The sequence below is a fragment of the Perna viridis genome, chromosome 9 (assembly GCF_037379345.1).
Source record: "Perna viridis isolate PV_CMFRI_1.1 ecotype Kerala chromosome 9, ASM3737934v1, whole genome shotgun sequence".
Lineage (NCBI taxonomy): Eukaryota > Metazoa > Mollusca > Bivalvia > Mytilida > Mytilidae > Perna > Perna viridis.
The window spans coordinates 20,784,949-20,806,426 of NC_142453.1; the positions used below are offsets into that span (position 1 = coordinate 20,784,949).

At 31.2% G+C, this 21,478-nt stretch overlaps 1 pseudogene; it reads right to left on the reverse strand.

The window, feature by feature from the left end:
- Positions 1-5,203: 5,203 nt before the first annotated feature.
- LOC148607278 (uncharacterized) lies at positions 5,204-21,459 on the reverse strand (annotated as a pseudogene).
- Between the last annotated feature and the right edge of the window lie 19 nt (positions 21,460-21,478).

A 21,478-nucleotide genomic window follows, 5' to 3' on the forward strand; every position in this document is an offset into this window, starting at 1 on the left:
ACGTAAAGTTTTCCCACTACATGGTTATTGAAAGATCAATTTGTAAATTCATCCTGAGATACCCTGTCACTAAAAAGAATAATCAAGGGAACCAAGATTTTAGCGGGAAATAATAAGAATGTAATCCAGTGACAATTAAAGTAACTCTAGTTATAATAAGTTAAATAAATCGAATTTGTGTCTAATAATGGGGAATCCATGGACGTTGATTGCAATTGCCTATGTATAATGACATATTTTACATACACTAACGTTTCGATTGTTTTTAGAAAAAAAAAATAAACAAACAGATGTCGCTTACCCCAACGGTACACCTGGTCGAAGTCATTAAATATTTAGTTGAGTCCTGGTTGTTCAGTTACCTCAGTTTCTTTGTATGTGTTATTTTGGTCTATTAATATTTTCCAGTCTTTCCCATATATCATATTATTTGAGTTTCGCTTGAATCTTGGTTTCTTTGATTTCTCATTCATTTCAACGGACATGAGCTAGTCGGGCAGAACGGTGAATGTCTAACAAAACAAAAACTGAAATTACCCATCCTTAGCACGCGAACTCACTTTGTGTTTAATTGAGGTTATTGCTTCTAGTCGCTGAGTGTTTTTCTTCATTTTTGTTTTTGTCCGTCTTTTTGTGGGTCCTTTCAACATGTTTTCAACCGAATTTAGATCCAATAATTTATCATTTTATTTTTCATATTTCACATTATCGATGGAACTCCAGTATGTTTGATTAAATTAAATGGGAAATGGAAATATTATATAGAAATGCCCAACGATCAACGACAAGGTGGCAGTATCCCTTTGACAGGTCTATCATTCATTTAATTTCCATCACTGAAAGGTACAATTATACAGAGATATAGCTGCAACTAGTTAACATAATACTCCAAATTGATTAAATCTTCAGACAAAATGTTTCTTGCTTAATGCTAGTACAAAATAAGGTATTTAATCAAGTTAAATGACCTCAAGATACTACGAAAGTTGAAAAGACAGTTTAAAATGTATCCATCTTGAACAAAACTTTTCCCTAAGAATATGGGCTATAACCAGTCTACATATATATTACTATGTAAAGCTTTTATCAATGACTCAAAAACATCAGTTATCTATGTCAGATTATAAGATTACAACAATTCTGTCGAATTTGGACAGGTTTTCCGTCCCCATCTTGTAAAAGTCGTACCGTCATCTATATAACAGAGAAGTTTTTAGCTTCCGAGATTGTCAATTGATATTTGTGTGTGTTTTAAGAGAAAAGTACAAAGTGTAAAGATCATTTCGATTTATTGCGAGTTTATAACGACACAATATCATTAAACACCTTAGATCACATGTTAACTGGTTGGTATTATTTAATTATTGACGATAGTCAGTCGTCGAGATTTAGAAAACTGTATATTCAAATCAAATATTATATTTGTATCAATTATTAATTTTAATATATAAAAAACTTATCAATTGATTTGCTTGGTATATACATTCCAACTTACGGAAAGAGTGTAGATAATGCTGCATCATATCAATCAAAAGTTGGTCCGATGGAGTAAAAAAAAAATCGTTTACAGTCCTGACTGTTGACAGACACTGAACAAGAAAAACGTCACTGTTATGCATGTACTAATAACCAATTCTTCTAAAAAAAAACAAAAAAAAAAAAAAAAAAACATCAATATGATAAAATCAAGTGTAACTTAATAATTGAAATAAAATAAACTGAATAATATATAGTAGAATGAATTAAGAAGTGACATTGAACGAAAGTGCAATAAGTATCAAGAGTAAGCATATTATGCTCCGCCTGCAGCACCTGCCATATTGTAAGTGGTTAAAATGATAACGAAGCCGTTTGTTACAGGGGATAGACAACGTTTATAGCTAGCGATTATTTATGTTCTTAGATATATTTTTTATAATGTTTACGTATGTATCTTATTCAGCACACAATAAACAATAGTATTAGGTTTATACATGTATACAATATTATTTGTCGCTACATACCTTTCTTCTTGTTATTTTAATTTCGATGAAGCAGTGTAATTAAATGTTTCTCTGTCTCTTGTAAGCAAATATGATGTCCTTTAAACTGCTAGAAATAAATATAATTAACCTTTGAAAATAAGGAAAAGAAGACGTCACACAAAAACCCTTTTTTAAATTCAATGAAACAAAGTAATTAGATGTTTCTCAGTTTTTTAAGCAAACATGATGCCCCTTCAAAATGCTAGAAAAGAATGTAATTAAACATTGAAAAGAATGGAAACAAGACGTCACACGAATAACATTTTTTTTAAACATTGTTTACAAATATCATATAAAATGTAAAATTAATCAATATATTATATACACGCTAAAAATACTGTTACAAAATTACATATTACTAAAAATATTTATGAAGTTTTAATCAATATCAGTGCAGTAGAAATTATGCGTTAAAATAATAATTAAATTTTGCGAATTACTTATATGTCCGTATATTATTGTAGAAATAATGCAACTTTAAATTCTAAACTCAAATTAATCTTATAAAAAATCCATCGATATGTTTGAAAGCTAAAAATTTCTAGATAGCATAATTCAAATTACACTGTACTTGGGTTAATATTGATCATTTGTTTTTGTTAGTTTTTCTTTCTTGACTTTGTTATTGATGTCTAATATTTTTATCTGTTCGTTGTGTTTGTTTTTATTTATTTGTGTATTTTGTCGTGGTTAAAGAGACAACTTTAATTTTTTGTAAGATAGTGAGTTAAACGATTAAAAAAGGAAGATTGAAAACAAAATATGTTAGTAAATTAATCTGGAAGGACAATTGAAATACTAAAAGCTGTTGTTCAACGTCCAATTTTGCAATCACAAAGATCTAGGACTGAGTCATCAGTGGAACAGGTGTGAATTTGTGAGGTAACCCCCCCCCCCAACACCATACTTTAAAATTGGTTTAAGTCAAATGTAATTGAAAAAATATTATTTCGCTATATCACTCAAAATCCTTGAATTTGACAGGAATATTAATGACATAATTAGTTTTGATTACAGATGTTTTGCGGATACTGATTGTTCTAGTTGACCACTTATTAATACTAAGCTTTGAAATAACCATGAACAGATTTATTTAGCACGTACAAGCTCTTATGTGGTTTCCACTGGTTACATAAGGTAAAAAGGGGTAAAATCAATACAAATTTCTCGCTAGTGCATTAATCTGTAGGTTGTCAAACACCAAAAATAGATAACTTTAAATATGAAACACTTCGTTTGATCTTTCAATACATTTGACTGAAACAACTGCTCGCCAAAATTGTTTTCTGAATAGTGTTGTATAGTTTTATATAATTTGTTTTTTATAATCCTCAATCATCAATATACATGCATTCTATGTTTGGTTGTGTACAAAATAATTTTTGTTGGGTTTTTAATATGCATTAACATGCACCTTTCTGATTCTGATGTACATATATTCGTATACTTAAAAGAGTAATCAAGGGAACCAAGGTTTTAGCGGTAATTAAACGAATGTAATCCAAGGACAAAGACCAGACATTAAAAACAGACACACACAACAAAGAACATAAAGTAATTAAAATCATACATACAAAGTAACAAAAGCAAACGAGCAATTCGAACTCCACTAAAAAGTGGGAGCATGGATCAGATGCACTGGTAGGGTAAGCATCCTCTGCTTTTCTAGAATCACCCGCCGAGTTGCTTATAAAAAGTCAAGTCCGGGGTAGACAATAAAGGAAAGGAAAACTATGACTCGTTGAACAAATCAGTTTTTATGGCGCAGATGGATACACCGCAACGATCCAATAATTCATGATGACGACCATAAAACTTCTGTAGTGATGACTTCATTGTTGTAGCAACATAACCTTGTTCCATTTGTTAGAACTCTAGCGCGATACGAAACGTCTGCGTAGTTTCGGCAAGCTCTGGCATAACGTATGAGTTGTGATATGAACGCTCCATACGCAGGTGGTGAAGGGATGTTGCCACAGATGAAAGGAAAGTTGACAATTTTGAATGAAAAGTCATCACGTTTGTCGTAAAGTTTGGTCAATAGTTTTCCTTTACCATCGATTTCTACGTGCAGGTCCAGCTATGAGACTGACTTCATATTGTCTGTAGTATCCTTTATTTAAAGTTCTTTGGGGTAGATGCGATGTATCAAATCCCCGACATTAGAATTGTTTACGAAATAATACGTCATCTATATAGCGGAAACTGAGATTGAAGGATCTAGCAAAACGATATTTTTTCTTTCGGATCAGATCAGCTATTAAGTCAGCCTTATAACAGTGAAGGAATGGGTCAGCAAGTAGAGGAGCACAATTTGTTTCCATTGAAATGCTGACCGTTTGTTGAAAAACGCGTCCATCGCACTGGACAAATATGTTGTCGATTAAACATTCAAGCATTTTGTAAAAATCCTCTTCAGTACATTTGGAAGATGATTTGGAATTATTTCTTACGAAGTATGATGAATCTCTACCAAGAACTAAATATTTGTATCTAGGTGTACCTTTTTGGAAAGACAACGATGTATAATGTTTTTAAGTCGGGATTTTAACTGAGTGTGTGGAATAGAAGTATACAGTGTTGAAAAGCATAGGTTTTAATGCTATTATATTCTGATAATAGTCTTGAACTGATTGTTTCTAAATGACTGTTCGAATTTTTAGGATCCACATTGAATTAATAACACTACAGGAGTAAAATGTGGTAGGACTGCAAACCGTCTTTGACAGCTGTGAATATAGAAGTTAAAAGTTTTGAAAGAGGTTTGATGGTACATTTTGCAGATCCAGCTATGTAACGTTGTTTTAATGGATTCTTGTGGAGTTTAGGAATCCAGTACATAGACGGTAAATTACAGTCGTCGTCCTTGGGAAGCAGACCAACAGAGGATAGCACAAATTTAAGTTTTTCTTCAATTTCGTCTTTGGAGAGTGTGGTAGCGGTATACGTCTTATCACTGCTATTATTTTCTACGTCTACTTCTGATAATAAACATTAGATGTAAAGCGTTTTGCAGACAAAAACAATGTTGCATTGGGGTTTGTCTGCTAGTACGGCATCATATTAGTCATGTATAGTAGAAAGGAAAAAGTATGAATACCAGGTATTCTTTAATTGTTATGTAGAACGTTCCCTTGTTTCAAAACAGAAGCAATACAATTTGTGAAATAAAAATACTTTTATTTTGAGCAAACAACACAGTAAACTTCAGTTACATTTTTGTATGGAGGACATCTCAGGCTTTCACATTTAGCTCTTACTGGATAAAAGTACATATCATTATCATTAGTTGATCTGCTGTCAAGGGGCTCAGCAGTCTTGTCAATAGAAATGAAGTCACTTCTGTAATGGGTTTTATGGTTTGCAAACAAAAACCCGGTATACTCCATATTCCATCCCTTGTAACAGGTCTTACGTCCTATCATAAATTGAAAAACAAAAACTTGAATTTGTCCATACTGTAGAACAAATATCTATTTTCACACTTCGAAAAAAAAATTATTGTCATTACTGAGTAAAACACAAATACCACAACACAACAAGTATACAAACAATGCAGTCGTAATATTTCTCTTACATTTCTTGAATGTCAAGCGATCAAATACGAAAAGATAAGACAATTGTGATTGATCGTACCTGGTATCAAGATGATAGATGAGACACAATGTCGTCCACAAACAGCACATGGTACTTCTTTTTAATCTAAACTTAAGGATAATCCAGATGGTCTCACTGTCCTGTGATGCTCATATTCTGACCCATAAAGTACATCATTCTCATAAGAGTAAACATGTCCGTTTTCCGGATCATTTGGTAGGCAGAGCGTGTTTACGCCTCCACCTTAAACAGAATGCTTCGTATCTCCAGCCTGGTTAGATATATAGAAAATATATTGCCCCATACTTGCTGTAGAATAAGTATTGGGATAATTTTAACCTCAAGCGAAACGTCCTGCAGTAAGTTAATCTTTTGGTTGATCTCTAAGTAAAAGTACTGAATATATCCACACCATTTCAGAAGCTGTAGAACTATTTTACACATGTTGGGCGCACAAATTCGTAAATTAGTTCTCTTTTTCATGATGCAATATAGAATCGATCATCGGCAAAGACAAGATAAGACTTCTCCTTAACGTAAAATATAAAAGTGAAAACCGACATTGGTATGAGTTATGAAAACTCATGAATACACGGATCGATGTATACGATCAAGCTTGTAGTTATTGAAAGTGACAGCAGGATTCCCTAAGTATAATCAATGATGTTTTTAGCAATAAAGCAGAAAAATTAACTGAAATTAGATAATGTTACATGTATATCACTCGATGTAAGGTAAATGTTTCTTTTCTGCCGTTGTCTGACATACAAAAAAAGAAAAACAAAAAGAAACAAAACAAAACAAACAAAACAAAAATAAATAGAAAAAAAATAATAAAAATAAAGAGAGAAAAATTTCAGATGCACATTTGTAATCATTATATATTTTCATTTTAAACAACGAAATATATATTTCCGAGATTAACAAACGTAACAACAAGTCTCACACCTTTTAAATTAACATGTATTTAAGTTCATTAATCCAATTTGTTTGATGAATACTTTTAAACAATTGACTGTATATGTTTCATATTATATACTAATGATGTATGTTATCTATGAAGTCTTACCTTTTTTACTTTATAGAAGCCAAACATGATAATATATGTACCTGAATAAACTAGTTCTGTGGAATCAGGACACGTTTTACGACCCCATCGTGTATATGTCGAAGCATTATCTGGAATGATAACATTTAAAAATGTTGTGTTTATTAGTTATAAAAAGGTATTAAAATTACATTGAAAAAATGATAATTTTTACAGAATAATGATAGTATTCTGTATTGTATAGAGTGAAATGTAAATACAGTTTGAACTTATTACACAATTCTACAATAAAAACGAACACACTTTGATCTGAAAAAAAATTGGGGAAAGTTACACAGAATGCTAATCCATGAAAACTTAATACAGGTCAAAATGGGAAATACATCCACTCTTTTTTGCCAGTAAAATTCTACAATAATGTAATTAAGGCTAGAATTGCGTTTATTAAATATAATTTAACAATTGGAAAAAGAGCATATCTGTATTCCTTCTAGATAAAATCATAGAAATAAATTTATCTATCTAATACGTTAAAAATGTAGGTATATATTTTCTGTCTTATACTCGAAGCTAGCATATCAATTTTAAATACATGTAAACACATATATTGAATTTTGACAAATTAAAGTAATGCCATAATATTAAACATAGCGATTTGTATGACATACATATAGGAATAATATAATTTGATTGTTAATTTCTCATCTGGGCAAGCTAGGTTATTTTCCAATAACTAATTTGGTACTTTAACATCATTAACGTTCATCGGTCCGTGATTCAAATAATTCCAAACTAAACAGAGCATTGATGAACGGACACATGGTACTTTTTATTTTAATCGTTTAGAAATTAAATTATAAGATTGTTTTTACTTTCTGACCAAGTTATTACCTTAATTTTCTATCTCAGATTGTAAACAACCAAATGCCGACCGGATTTAAAAAAAAAGGTCATCTATCAAAATTGTCAATATCTTAAAAACAACTTTGGTATTTTAAAGACAATTGATTTTGAATCGTGTTCTGTTATCTTTTGGGTAAGAACGATGTTTATTATGCCTGAGTCAGGATATCAGCTGAGTATGGGGAATAGTAGTTTGATAAGTTAAAAGTTCATGTTTTGATGCCATTAAACTTCGATGATAATTTAGCTGTTAGGATTTTCATAAGATTTTTTGAATTATGCAGATTTCTCATTAACGGAGGTACACCTAGGGTAAGGGACATAACTCATGAAATCACTGATATATTCAATGTCACCAAAGCCTCTCAAGCTTTCGTTTGAAGCAGAATAAAATGAATCCAAGTTAATTAGATGCTTACTTAAAATTGGTGTAAAATGCTGAATACAACCGTTCCAATGATTTTTAAGAGTTATTTCCCTAACCCTAGGTCTACCTCTTTAAATGATACCACTGTAGGAGTAACAATTGTCGTGGTTAGACTGGAGACCTCTTTGTCAGTATGAAAGTCAATAGGTTTTACATTTTGCATCTATGAATCGTTGTTTGTATAAGAACTTCTTGCGTTTCGGAATTCAATATCTGGACGAAAGATCACAACTAATTCAAGGTTTTCCAAGGTCTTTATCTTTGGAGACAGTGATAGCAGTATAAATCTTATGAGTGCTATTATTTTCTATGTCTACACCGATGATAAAAATTGGATATAATGCGTCTTGCAGAAGAGTATAACGAAAATAGGTATTGTGTATATGGCAAACCTCACCGGGATGAAAATATCAGTCCAAAGCTACCCATTGGTCTTCAACGAAAGACGAATAAACCCTCATACCACAGGGCAGGCTGCAGCTGACCCCTAAACATCATATTACACATGTACTAAAGATTTGTCCGTATATACTCAAGTAACATAAACATGAACAAAAGGTGAAATCGAAACAAGGAGGAAATTCCTGCTTTGGAATGTCCACAACCCTGCCCTTTCAACTGTGGAAAAAATATTACACAATTAAACACACCTAAAATAAGTTTTAAAAAAGTTAAAAATTGTTGTTTTGAGCCTTGTCTGCTTGTACAAGACCATACCTATATTTGCCATGTAAAGTAGACAGTATTTTGGCAACATCAATATCATTAAAAAAGGAATTTACACTCACTGACCTACTCAGAATTCTCATACGGTTTAAGAGTAACGACCACAGCATTTACCTACCCAGACAGCGTATTGACGTCTTCTTGTTCTCCTCGTTTTATCGATGTTGAAAATATCATTTAAATAAAGGCCTACGCATTTTGAAATTAGCTACACAATTCTGAATCATTGCAAAAGTGTTAAATGTCGTTCATGTTTTAATGTTCTGAAATATATTTGTACCTGTATACACTAGTTCTGCAGAACCCGGACATTTTTTCCGCCCCATACACTGCACACATATCTATCATCATAATACGAATTACGGTTATCATTACGAATACTGTAGTTGAGTTTAGTATGAGTAATATCTATTTTGTCTATTTGCATGAAAAGGTTTGAATTTCTAAATTAAAAACTTTCTATTGTTTAGTAACTTCATATTTTTGTTGTGTATGTGTATTTTCCATGTCTGGTCTTTGTCCCTGGATTACATTCTTTTGATTACCGCTATTACCTTTGTTCCCTTGATTATCCTTCCAAAAGTTGACAAACCGAATGGTTTGATTTGATTGACAATGAAACTACATAAATGCGCTTTAAAAGTATCAGATAAATAAGCGTTAATGAATCATGTATGGTAAATTTCATTGGTAGATCAAACTGCATTGCATAAACATGCATAAATATGAGACTATATTGCTTTTTACTGAACATTTACCTTAAAGGAATGCATTTCAATTTAAGAATTTCCATGTATTGTCATTTATTTCATGTACAACTTCTTATATTTCTCAATCAACATTTAAAATAAATCGTACAAAAATGAGTTTTGAATATATATATATATGTTTCGTTTAGGAGGTTTATTTACATCATTGATTTATATTGGCATTTGACCTGTGTAAAACCTAAATCACTGGCAGTGTCTGAATTTTATAAGGATGTGCACTCGAAGAATTAATTACTTATTTGTGTTGTCACAAAAACGAAAATAACATGAATCTCCATTATGACTTATTTAAATGAATTTAATTATTTTAAGGAGAGAGTTCAATGTACAATATACATATTTGATTAAATTAGTTCATTGGGTAATTTTATTTAAAAAAAAACATTGCGTCGACAGATCAATCAAACTTTATGTCAGGGTGTATATTTTCCTTGTATACTTATGATTTCATTATGCTAAACCCTAAAATAGGAGGATTATGATTGATTTGCAATATGGTGAGATGTTATACAGTGGAGGTCTTGATCTTGCATGCCAGTAACTGCAAGTTGTCCTGTGGTTTTTGTTGCTAACTGTGTTTATGCTTGTTTGTTGATGTTCTTTGATTTACTGTGGACTTAGACCTCTAAGAGTTTCATACCGTGTCATTTTTAACATTGAGGTGTTTGCATTTGTTAGAGGTAGGCTATAGATTATGTCCCGTCAAATTAGTAATACCAGCTGCAATTTATTTTTAGCTTGTTTAAATTTAGTAATATATAGTCTTTGTACATTTCGTGTGATGTGATTTTGTTATATGTTAAGTGTTATGTATGATTCCAATTGTCGTTTTAGTGTCCGGTCGAAGGCATATTCTGGATTTAAAAAAATCTTACCGTTTATTGAAGGGCCATTGATCTATTTTGGTCGTTTGTCTTATTGTTTGGTAAAATATTTGTCCAAATAAAGAAGGACTTAAAATTCTGAGTAAATATTTAAGTAATTGACGATTGACACATTTAGATATGCAAATGAGTAGATGTCACATAAGGCTTAGTTATTCGTCTGAATATCCAAATAGCTCTCTCAATACTTGAGCATACAAAGAATTATAGAAATATATAAGATTAAAATTACATCAAGCCTAATATAAAAGGTTTTTGTGTGCAGGAGAAAATATTTTCAAAAATGAGTTTTTAGGATTTTTTTTTTCGAAGCTTGTTTTAAACAGAAACGGACTATAAATTGTAAAGATAACAAAAATAAGTGCAAATGTAGGGATTTCAAATTCTTATCAAAATGATACAGAAATAAACTAATAATTGCTTTGCCATTTGTATTTTGAGCTGAGCATAAAAAAAAACATTGTTTAGATTTCCATGTACATTAAAATTTTCATAATAAACCGATAGTTAAGTTTATACATATTTTTCATATTTATAAAGTAATGTACCTGACACAAGTTAAATCAACTTATGTAGTCTTCTCAAATATATCATATTTAACAATTAATATTATAATTATAATCATTATAGCATGACAAACATGTACAAGTAAACATTTTATCAACAGAAGAATGCATGAAAAATAAAACGTAATACTCTATCAACAGATGTTTATTCCGATGACGATGTGATGATGATAATGTCTTTAAGATCAAACATTAAGCAACTATTTAGATAGAAGAAAACATTTTTTGATATATTAAGACGTATTTAAAAAACTAGTTCGTTCTGTTCCACAGTCAACGACTAAAAGTTTCAGCTAGTAATAAAATCGATGTTTATAATTCAGTTTTGAAGAAGCCATCTCAGATTTTGAAGTAAGTCATGTCTCGCGTCAGTATACCGGAGCAATTCAAAGAAGTTATGATAAACATCTTCTCTCTAGTGCCCACATTGACAACTACAATTGCTAATGATGCTGACGCAAAAAATGTCGTAATTCAGGACAGAAGCTTAGCATCGCAGCTGTGTTAACAATACATTTAATCTTCTAGGACTATTCTTTCTACACGAGAAATATACAGGGACTTGAATATTGTTAAGTGATGATTCTTATTTTGATTCACAATTTAAATTTTGAAATAGTTTCTGAATTTCTTGTCAATTTATCAAGTGCATTCCATTCAGGTATACTTGATGGAATGAAGGAATTGCATGTTTTTGATAGTGTACAGAACAGTTCCATTATATCATTACCGTTTCGTAAAGGATATGTACTCAAACTTTGAATACCAGGGGGTATAAGCTCGCATAAACATTCAGTAGCAACTCCTTGCTTGACGTTACAGAATAAATGGTTTTCTACGTTTTCTACGTTTCGACAACAGCTCCCATCCCAGTTTATTATAAATCTTTTCTGATTTTGCAAACAATGTAAATCCAGTTATTATCTAGATGAAGCCTTTTTAGTATTTGACTGTTGACCTCTCTGCAATAATCACATAGATCAGATACAAACTCTAGTATAGTGCTTTTTTAGACTAGGTATTTTTTTTCTATTTTTTTTGTCTATTTAGGGAATATCTTAGTTTTCTCAAGACATTAATGTGTCTGGAAAATTATATTTTGAATGTGAGGAAGTTATTCCTAAGTGAGAATTACTGACAGAGATGTCGTTCCCATAAAATTCAAAATGCCTCTCCGGTAATATGTCCTCGATAAGTAAAAGGGCCCTTGGAAGAGTGAAGTTTAGATGTTTACGTTGCCAGGGACCATTACATTCTTCCATGAACTGTTATTAGAGGCATTTGACATATAACTGGCCCGTTATTGAAAAACATGTTCATTTATTAAATAACACAATAACAAAAAGTGGAAAAAGTTCCGTATATCCGTTACTCATTCTCTTGTTTTGCCTCTCTGAATGCATTTTTTTTTAATAAATGTTCTGTTGTATGACTTAAAGCACACAAGTGACCTTCCACTCACATACATGCACAAAATATTGTTTCAAAGAGCAATTTCCTACTAACCTGGCAAATAAAACATCTTTTTACATTGTTTCTAATGTCTAGGATTTACCTTTAAAAGAAGTTGGCTAGTTAAAATGTAATACATCTATGCACTATTAACAACACTTTATGAACGTTTTGTTATGAAATGGAAAACTGGTACCCAACGGTGCCCCTTTCAATATCAATAAAGTTCCAAAGCGAAAGTTTAAACAATTCTGCAGAATGTATTACAAAGTTACATTCTGCGAAAATTTCTTCCACGAATGGTAAGTATTTATATAATTATTTATATGTTTTAACATTATATATTCTTAACTTCTTGTATTTCGTATGATGTACAATCAAAAGAGAAGTCCTTGATTTACAGAAATGCAACTTGGATTTGTTAAACACTTTAGTCCCTTGGACAACTGCATATAAGAAACGTTTCAATAAGTGTTTAGCGTTTATGCATAAACTGATTCTAAAACATTTCTGGGGATGTTGTACATTTCAGACAATCAAATTTTCAGTTTAATATGCGTGGTTTATTATATGTTTTCATATCATCAAAAATTTTACATAATGAACTTAACATTGAGTTAACAATTAAGATTTTGATGATTATAGTACAAGTGCATTAGATTGTAAGTTATGCCAGTCTAATCCAATTTGTGCGGTAAACCGATTTTATTTTGTTCTTAGAAGGAGACTTACCAGTTTAATAGGTAAGTTTTTTCACTATTCAAAAAGTGTTAAGCTTTATGAACATATGTAAGTTCTTGTTGTTATCAAAATTAATCTTTTATTGTTGTTTATTCATGACATTTTCATCATGTTAAAGCTATTTATAAGGATTTTCTTTGGAATCCCATGTAACATTGTTTTCCTTTTGTAAATCTGAATGTAGACTTTCTCAATTTAATCAATAAATAATGCTCCATCACTCTTTGATGTGTTTACTCATCGTTCAATAGTTGTATTTCAGCTTACAGTATCCCAAAAAAATCTAAGATACTGAACATTGAACTCTACAGATAAACATATACACCGATATAGCACCCTACAGTAATATTTCGTTTATTTTCTGGTTTCTGAAGATCTAGTGTTGACATGGAAAGAACTTTGCTGCTTATAAATAATAAATTATCCTTACAAAAATGTGCAAGTTTCTAAATTAAAATGTTGGCTTCATTGTCTTCTTTTTCTAAACAAATATTGTTTTAAAGTTTGAAAATTCATATACATAATTTCACGACTTGTCATAGTTTTTCCTTTCCTCTTTTGTCTAACGTAGACTTGCCTTTTATGAGCAACTTAGCAGGTGTATTTAGAAAAGCAGATGACGCTTACCCTACCGTTGCATCAGATCCATGCTCCTAATTTGTAGTGGAGCCCGAGTTGCTTAATTACTTTCGTTCCTTTGTATGTATTATTTTGGTTATTTTATTATGTTGTGTGCGTCTGTTTTCCATGTCTAGTCTTTGCCCTTGGATTACATTCTTTTGATTTCCGCTAGAATCTTGGTTCCCTTGATCTATCTCTCTAAATCCCTTGCAGCAGTGTCAATTAAACTTCTTAATTGTATTATTTCAATGACGTAAGCCCTTTGTTCATTTTTATAACATTCCTAATTTTTATTTTGATTTATCGGACTTTGCTCATAAAAAGGGTGGATGTACTGATTTTGCTATTGAATTCTGTAGTTGTTTTCCTTTTTGGACTTGTTCATGATAATGGCAAGATTACACAATAAACTGAAAACGCTTTTGAAGAAGCTTTAAAAAAATTATTTTGTTTGTTTTTACTTATAAATTGGATGTAAGATCTTATCGAGTATATATTTTTAAGGATTATTGATTTGTAGCGCAATCAAAATTTAGAGCTAAATAAAGCTTGCTTTTTGTGTCCAATTTTGCACTATCTGTTCAGGGTACTACCTCTGCGGGCGTATCTAACTGCGTTCTGCAAAACAGTTTTTGTTTTGTTTTGTTTTTTTGGTTTTATATGCGATAGCTTCAGTGGTAGTTAACTATTTGTCATGATATATTAGCGGTAGTTTTTTTTCATTTTCTCGGTAAAAAATCAAACGCAAAAAGTATGATGTGATTAAGGGAAAGATCATGAATTTAAAACAGCGCGAAGGTAGGTTGATCGCAGAAACTGCGAAAAGAAAAGACGATAGAAAAATTACTGGATTTACAGTATTGTGTACTGATGCTAGAGAAAACTTACTATGTAAAATAGAATCATTGAGTACTCAGGTTCCTAAAAGGGTATAACATATTATTTAAATTTGAAATTGAAGGAGGAACAGGTCCAACTCAATTTACCATCTGTGTCCAGGACCACAAAAAAACTTACAGTATTATAATCGTATCTGCTGTCAACGTCGGTTTCCAGGCATTAATCAAATAGAAGTGGGTGGATCAACTTGAAATTATACCACGTAAAAGACTGTGATTAATTTTGTGGATTGACACTTGAACCGTTTCAAAAATAGTAACCATTATCATGATATCCTGACAGTGAGTATAAACGAAAGGTTCTCTTCGAAATTGTAGCACATTTTTCCGGGGTGAGGGGGGAGGGGGACATATTTATCTGTTATTGAAGACAAACTATTTCATTTTCAACTTCCTGCTATGGCGATACCAATTTGTGCCCACTCGTACACCTCGGGCAACACCTATCTGTGTCCACACTTATACTTTAAGTATGGTTCTGTCCAAAAATCAGGCAGGGGTGATTCACCATATCTTAAAATAATCAATGAAATTGTATAAATACATTCGATAAGTCCTAAAGACAACTCTTGCAGTAGAACGTAACCAAACTTTACGTGCTGATATCCCCAGTAGGCAATTTGCGCGTTTATTTTTGAATACATTTTCTGTGGGGCCTATTAAATGATTTCCAATAAAACATATTTGGGATCTCCTAAATATCTTGAAATATTTTTTGACTGGTTATAGTATAAAAACCCTGTCGGGAAATTTTCACGCATTTTTGTCTGTAGTAGAACAGAAAAACATAGAACGTTTTAGTATTGATATGTCCAGGGACTACTTTTAAATGAACTTATATATCATAAGACAGTTTGTATGGGCCTACAGAAGGATTTGCAATAAAAAAAATATTTGGGGTTATGAAAAGCATGAATCATCCATCATAAGCCTCTGACTGGTTTTAAGGCAGGATTGTAATTAAAACTATTAAACAAAAGAAATTTAAAAACGTACAGTATTTCTTCCAATTAATCACACACACACACACACACACACACACACACACACACACACCAAAACAACAATTGACTAAAATGGGCCTGACTGTATAAAGTTTGCCAAAACTGTTATAGAAAAAGGTCGATCATTTATATTTACCGATTGCAAAAACCCTCGCTAGACAGAATATCTACCGAAAAAGGCCGTTTTTCTTATATCTAACATTGTTTTGATATTTTCCAGTATAAAATATTTGTATATTTGTTTCTTAATAATTGCTTTAAAAATGCAGCAATGTCCATGATTATAAATTTAGACCTAAAACATCATTCATGCAGTATTTTTGTGATGTCAATACATCGACATGCATGAATGTTTTACTTTTATTCGTAAAGTAAAATTTAGGAATATTGTAAATATTGTAAACAATTTTACGTAAATATACTTTACACATATCAAATGATACAAAACTTTCAATCAATAAATGAAAATACATGCACGCTAAAATATACTTAGTATGTCACAACTGTTACAAGTTATTACAAACAATATTATTTCTATCATGTACACTTTCAAACGATATAAGTGGTGTACATTTATATTCAAAGTGTAATTGTATGTACCACAGAGAAGATTTATACTTAACTGTAGCATAGCATGTTAAACATTTTATATTATTATTACAATTATCATCCACTGCATTTTTTATAAAACCACCAATTTCAATGTTTTTCAAAGTATTTGTTTAAATGTCTTCAAAATCTTTTTACACTAGTCAATGTCGATAATTTGTTGGTTTTTTTCATTCGAATAAACTTAATATATATCACAGTTTAAGACAGAAACAAAAACCACAATTACACAAACTATTCGTTCACCCTTGTTTTTATTTAAACTCTCAAATTCATGTTTCCCATAGAAATGGTGATAATCAGTGTGATATTGTTTCCTTCATGACTGTTGGGAATACAGCTTGACCCTATGGCAACTATTGCAGCATGATATTAGTACAACGATACCTGGACTATAAAGCATGTGACATTGTGCCACCGATTGGCTTCATTTGTTTAATTTCCTTTTACACAATCTTCTTCTGTTTTAATTAAATGCTAAAAACAATGAAATAACCTCCTCTATAGATCGAGAATTAGATGTTTGTTCTGCTTTATTAAATTGTACACCTATCAGATATCTATTTCTTTCAGGTGAGCGATTCCGGTTGTATATGTATTTTCATTCTTGAAGGAAAACTTAAGTGACAAATCGAAATTTTAATCATTTGTGATAGTTCGCACCAATGTTGTTTTTTAAACATAGATTCATCACCAATAGAATTCTTAAAGATTTTATAAACTAACTAATGTAGCATTAAACTGGTTATATGTTATTGTTTACTTGTCACATACCGCTGTAGTCTCATGAGCATGAATATTCAGTTCTGGTATTATTTTGTTTGTGAGATTATTCATATTTGCATGTAAAATTATCGAGATACACACTACATATAAGCCAATAATAGAAAATATCATCATTTTGCATGAGACTGAGGACGAATAGTAGCTATAGGATTACTACTTTTTCTAGTATCTGAGACAGCTACAAATTAATAAAAGTATAAAATTGGCGAATTATAGTCACGGATCACAATGATTGGACGGCTACATTTTTGGAATCTGCGACATTATCAATATGAATCATAACTAACCATAATTATCATTATCATTGATTAAATGTCGATTTTTAAATATCAGAATTATTCGACATAGTTAAAGTCTAAGACGTACATTTTTATTAACATAACCACAAAAAAATCCGAACTGGCCGTTTGAAATAAAACTCAGTTATTAGGTATCAGAGTATATTACAGAGACAATGATGCTTCCCTAGGTTGGTGAAATGTCCCGGTTTGGCCCATTGAAAACACACGATTTCAACCACAAATATCGTCCATTGACAGTTATGTACAAGCAAAAGCATCCATATACTTAGTATCCAACAAATCCAGTAGTGAACACGACGAGGAAACTGACAAAACATTTTGTTTTCTTTCTTCGAATTGTCTCTACAATATATCAAAACACCTACATTTTTTAGTCATGTAAACATAGGATGGGTTAATTCAAGTAAAATTTCATACAAACAATTTGCGCAAATGATATATAAACACCACACTACAGCATTTGGCGCAAAATGAGACGGATAACGTCACCATAAAGGCTTTGTGTATGAATGCTAAGAGATTACATTTTCAGAAAACAGCCTACATTGGTACCCTCATTGTTCAGAAGCTTAGAATTTTGTGTCTCAATTTTACGTATAATTAAGTCAATGAAAAGATCAATTTCAGGATGAATGAATGAACTTTATTCTCATAAACTACACATTACATAGTTAAAGAGAAACATATCTTCAATAATGTATAACAATTATATGTATGTGTGAAATATACAATACGTAATAAATTTAGAAGATTAACCTGGAGGACTGACTTTCATATTTATCAACTTTACAAATCTGCTTAATTTTTCTAAAACAATAATATTTTTGTGTTGAACAGATTATCGAACTTAAAAATATTATGATTTTTCCAACAATACTGAGGAAGTAATTTTTTTTTCTAACTAAAACAAAATATTTGCAAGATAGAATAAAATGGAATTCGTCACTCGAGTCGCAAAGACAGAGCCTCTTTCCTAGGAAAGCCTTGCCACCTTCCAGTCTCGATTGGCAAACGGTGACTACCGCATATTTGCATAGAGTAAATAACAAATTGTCTGGTAATAATTCAAGATATTTTTCAAATTGAACATTTTTTTTGTATATTCTATAACAAAGACATTTTGGTGATTCGTTTATCTAAGATAAACACAAATGAGCAAACTGATCTTTAAGAATCTGTTCAATATATTTTGAAGCACCTCTGTCAACATATTGCATATTCCATAAACCAGACACGCCACAGTTGTCTAAAATGTTTTTGATAAATGATAGCCACTTGTTATTAATACCATAGTTATTATAGTTAATAAACAGTAACTTGTATAACAGACTAGACACTTTGCTGTCTTTCCCTGTTGTAAGGCTACCCCAAAAATTTACCAATTTAGCCTTTGCTGTTACCTATAAAGGATATCGTCCCAGCTCGGCATATACAATACAGTCTGGAGTAGATTGTTTTAAATGTAAAATATTTTTGCAAAATGTTAAATGTAAACGCTCTAAAATGTCCATGTTTTCAAATGCCCAAATCTCAGAACCATATAATAATATATAGGAACAACACATTTATAAACAAATGTCTAGTTGACAATCTATAGATAGCTTGTTTCGTCTACATTTTCTCAGTACACCATACATCGCTTTCAAACCTTTTCCGTATAGATATTTTCGGGTTGTTAAAAAGGACCTACCTTTAGCGAAATATAAACCAAGAAATTTGTTATCTTTTACAATCTCAACTTCTTTACCATTTAGAGTAAAATGGAGGTTATTTGCTGTTGCACCTCGTGAACATATAAGTATTTTTGTTTTGTCGACATTGACAAGTAAATGCAACTGTTCACAGTAGTTTTGAAACTCATCTAACATGCTTTGCAACTCTGCGCTGCAATCCGCAAGTAATACCGTGTCATCGGCATATAAACAAAATATTTTTAAATACATATCAAGTTCAGATTCTAAATCCGCTGTGTTAGAATCAAGACCCACCAAATTTTTAAAAGGAGAATATTTTGTAAATCATGTAAATAAACAGAAAATTGGCGAACACCTATTTCACATAGGAAATAGTCTGATTTGTTTGAATTGAGCATAATTCTGGATTTAATGCTATTATACTGAATAATGTTACCAGTTAGTCATGCTTCTGGCATTATTCCTGTATCAAGTATATTATTAAATACATTCATATACATCAGACATAACATCAACAGTAGCACATAAATATTCTTTTATTACAAAATCATCTGCTGGAGACTTGTTATTTTTAGCATTTTTGATAGCTCTAATAACTTCCTCCTTAGTAATAGCTTTGTTAAGCTCAGCATTTACAATAATATCGCCAGATGAATTACTGTTGGTATATCTTCATAATTCTTATTTACCTCCTGAAAATAATCAAATAAAGTATCGATTTCTATATCATTACTGTGCACTAGTCTATCCCTATTCAGGACCTTCCAGTATTCACAAGATTTTATCTATTTCTTCAGTTCAAACTTATAATTCTTAATACTATTATGTATAGTTTTCTTATAGATCTTTTCACTAGCCTTAAGGCGTGGTTTAAAAATATTAGAACCAAAATGTTTGTACAATCTTTGCGCTTTTCGAAAATCTTTTCTCTTTCTATAACACTCCTTGTCAAACCAATCTTTGGTTTGATTTTTATCAGGATTATTTTTCACGACATTTATATTCCGCCGAACACCAAATGTTTGTTTTGCCGAATTAGGCAAAACATCTGTTATTTCAAGCACAATATTATTCATACAATTCTCATCAACACTTTGTTAAACATTAGTTTTTGATAAAATATTAGTATAATTTTAGCTCTTCAACTCCGTTAAGATCAATATTATTTTTATAGTCGTTAATCTGTTTTGGTCCCAGTGACCTATTTTGTCAGAATAAGTAGTTTGCATTTCTTCATAACTCTTGTTCAAGTCATGATGTTTATGAATATCAACAACTAAATGTAAAGGAGAATGTATATCTGAATAGAGAATGCTAAAATCAATCACCTCAAAATTATTAACCCTGTGCATTATATATGCAGTACAAAACGTATAATCAACAACACTGGTATTTATGCTCGTTGCATTACCATTTCTATCCCCAGGTATTCGCCCATTTAATATAAACACATTGTTGTTTTTACAAAATGATAAAAATTTCCTTCCATAGTTATTTATAGTTTTGTCTACTGAAATTCTATCTCTTTGGATATTCAAAATGTCTAATTCCTGTATATCAGAAAACTGTTCACAAACAGAAAATTCATAATCAAAATTATTATTTTCTGTCTCACTAGAAATGTAACAGTCTGGCAAAGTACCAGTTCTACTATTGAAATCGCCAAAAAGAAAAATGTTTGAAAAATCCTTTTACAAAATTTTAAAATCCAATTCAGTCTCATTAAATGCATCATTTGATGCATATCGAGAATTTTTAGGTGGAATGTAAACTAATCCATACACAACATCATTAGGCACATTTACAAGATTTTTATTCAGCTTGAATCAATAAATATCTGGGCAGTTGTCTCGATCGGAACTATATGTTTTTCAACCAACAATAATACCACCAGATTTATGATTCCAACAAGTTTTTCTATTTTTGTAGAAAAATGCATAATTATCTAAATTTATAACATCCAAGTCATTTAATTTAGAATCTGAACAAATAATATCTCTAAACTCTGAACTCAGGGTATAAAATTATATTTTTAACACCACAGACGTTTAAGACTAAAGTGTAAACACTGTTCAAGAAAAACATTCTTATTATTGACAAGGTTTTCATAATGAAAGTCAGTTACGGTAGAGTTGGTCTCGTCATAACTCTGTCTGTTAACCGTTGATCCTCCTTGACCGGATTAAGTCTGTCTCTGGGGTCCTCTGCGGGGTATACCACGTCCTCGAGTTTGAAATTCAAACTTAGGTCGGGCTCCTTGTTCACGGGTTGGAAGTCTCTCATTTGTTTCCATATCGGCTTCGCTTGTAACTAGTGACATAAATTCATTACCATCAATAAACTATCCCCATAGAACAAAGCCCCAATCTCACTGGAATTTCTGTTGTCATGTGGTTCGGCAGCCATATCAATAATAATAATGAGC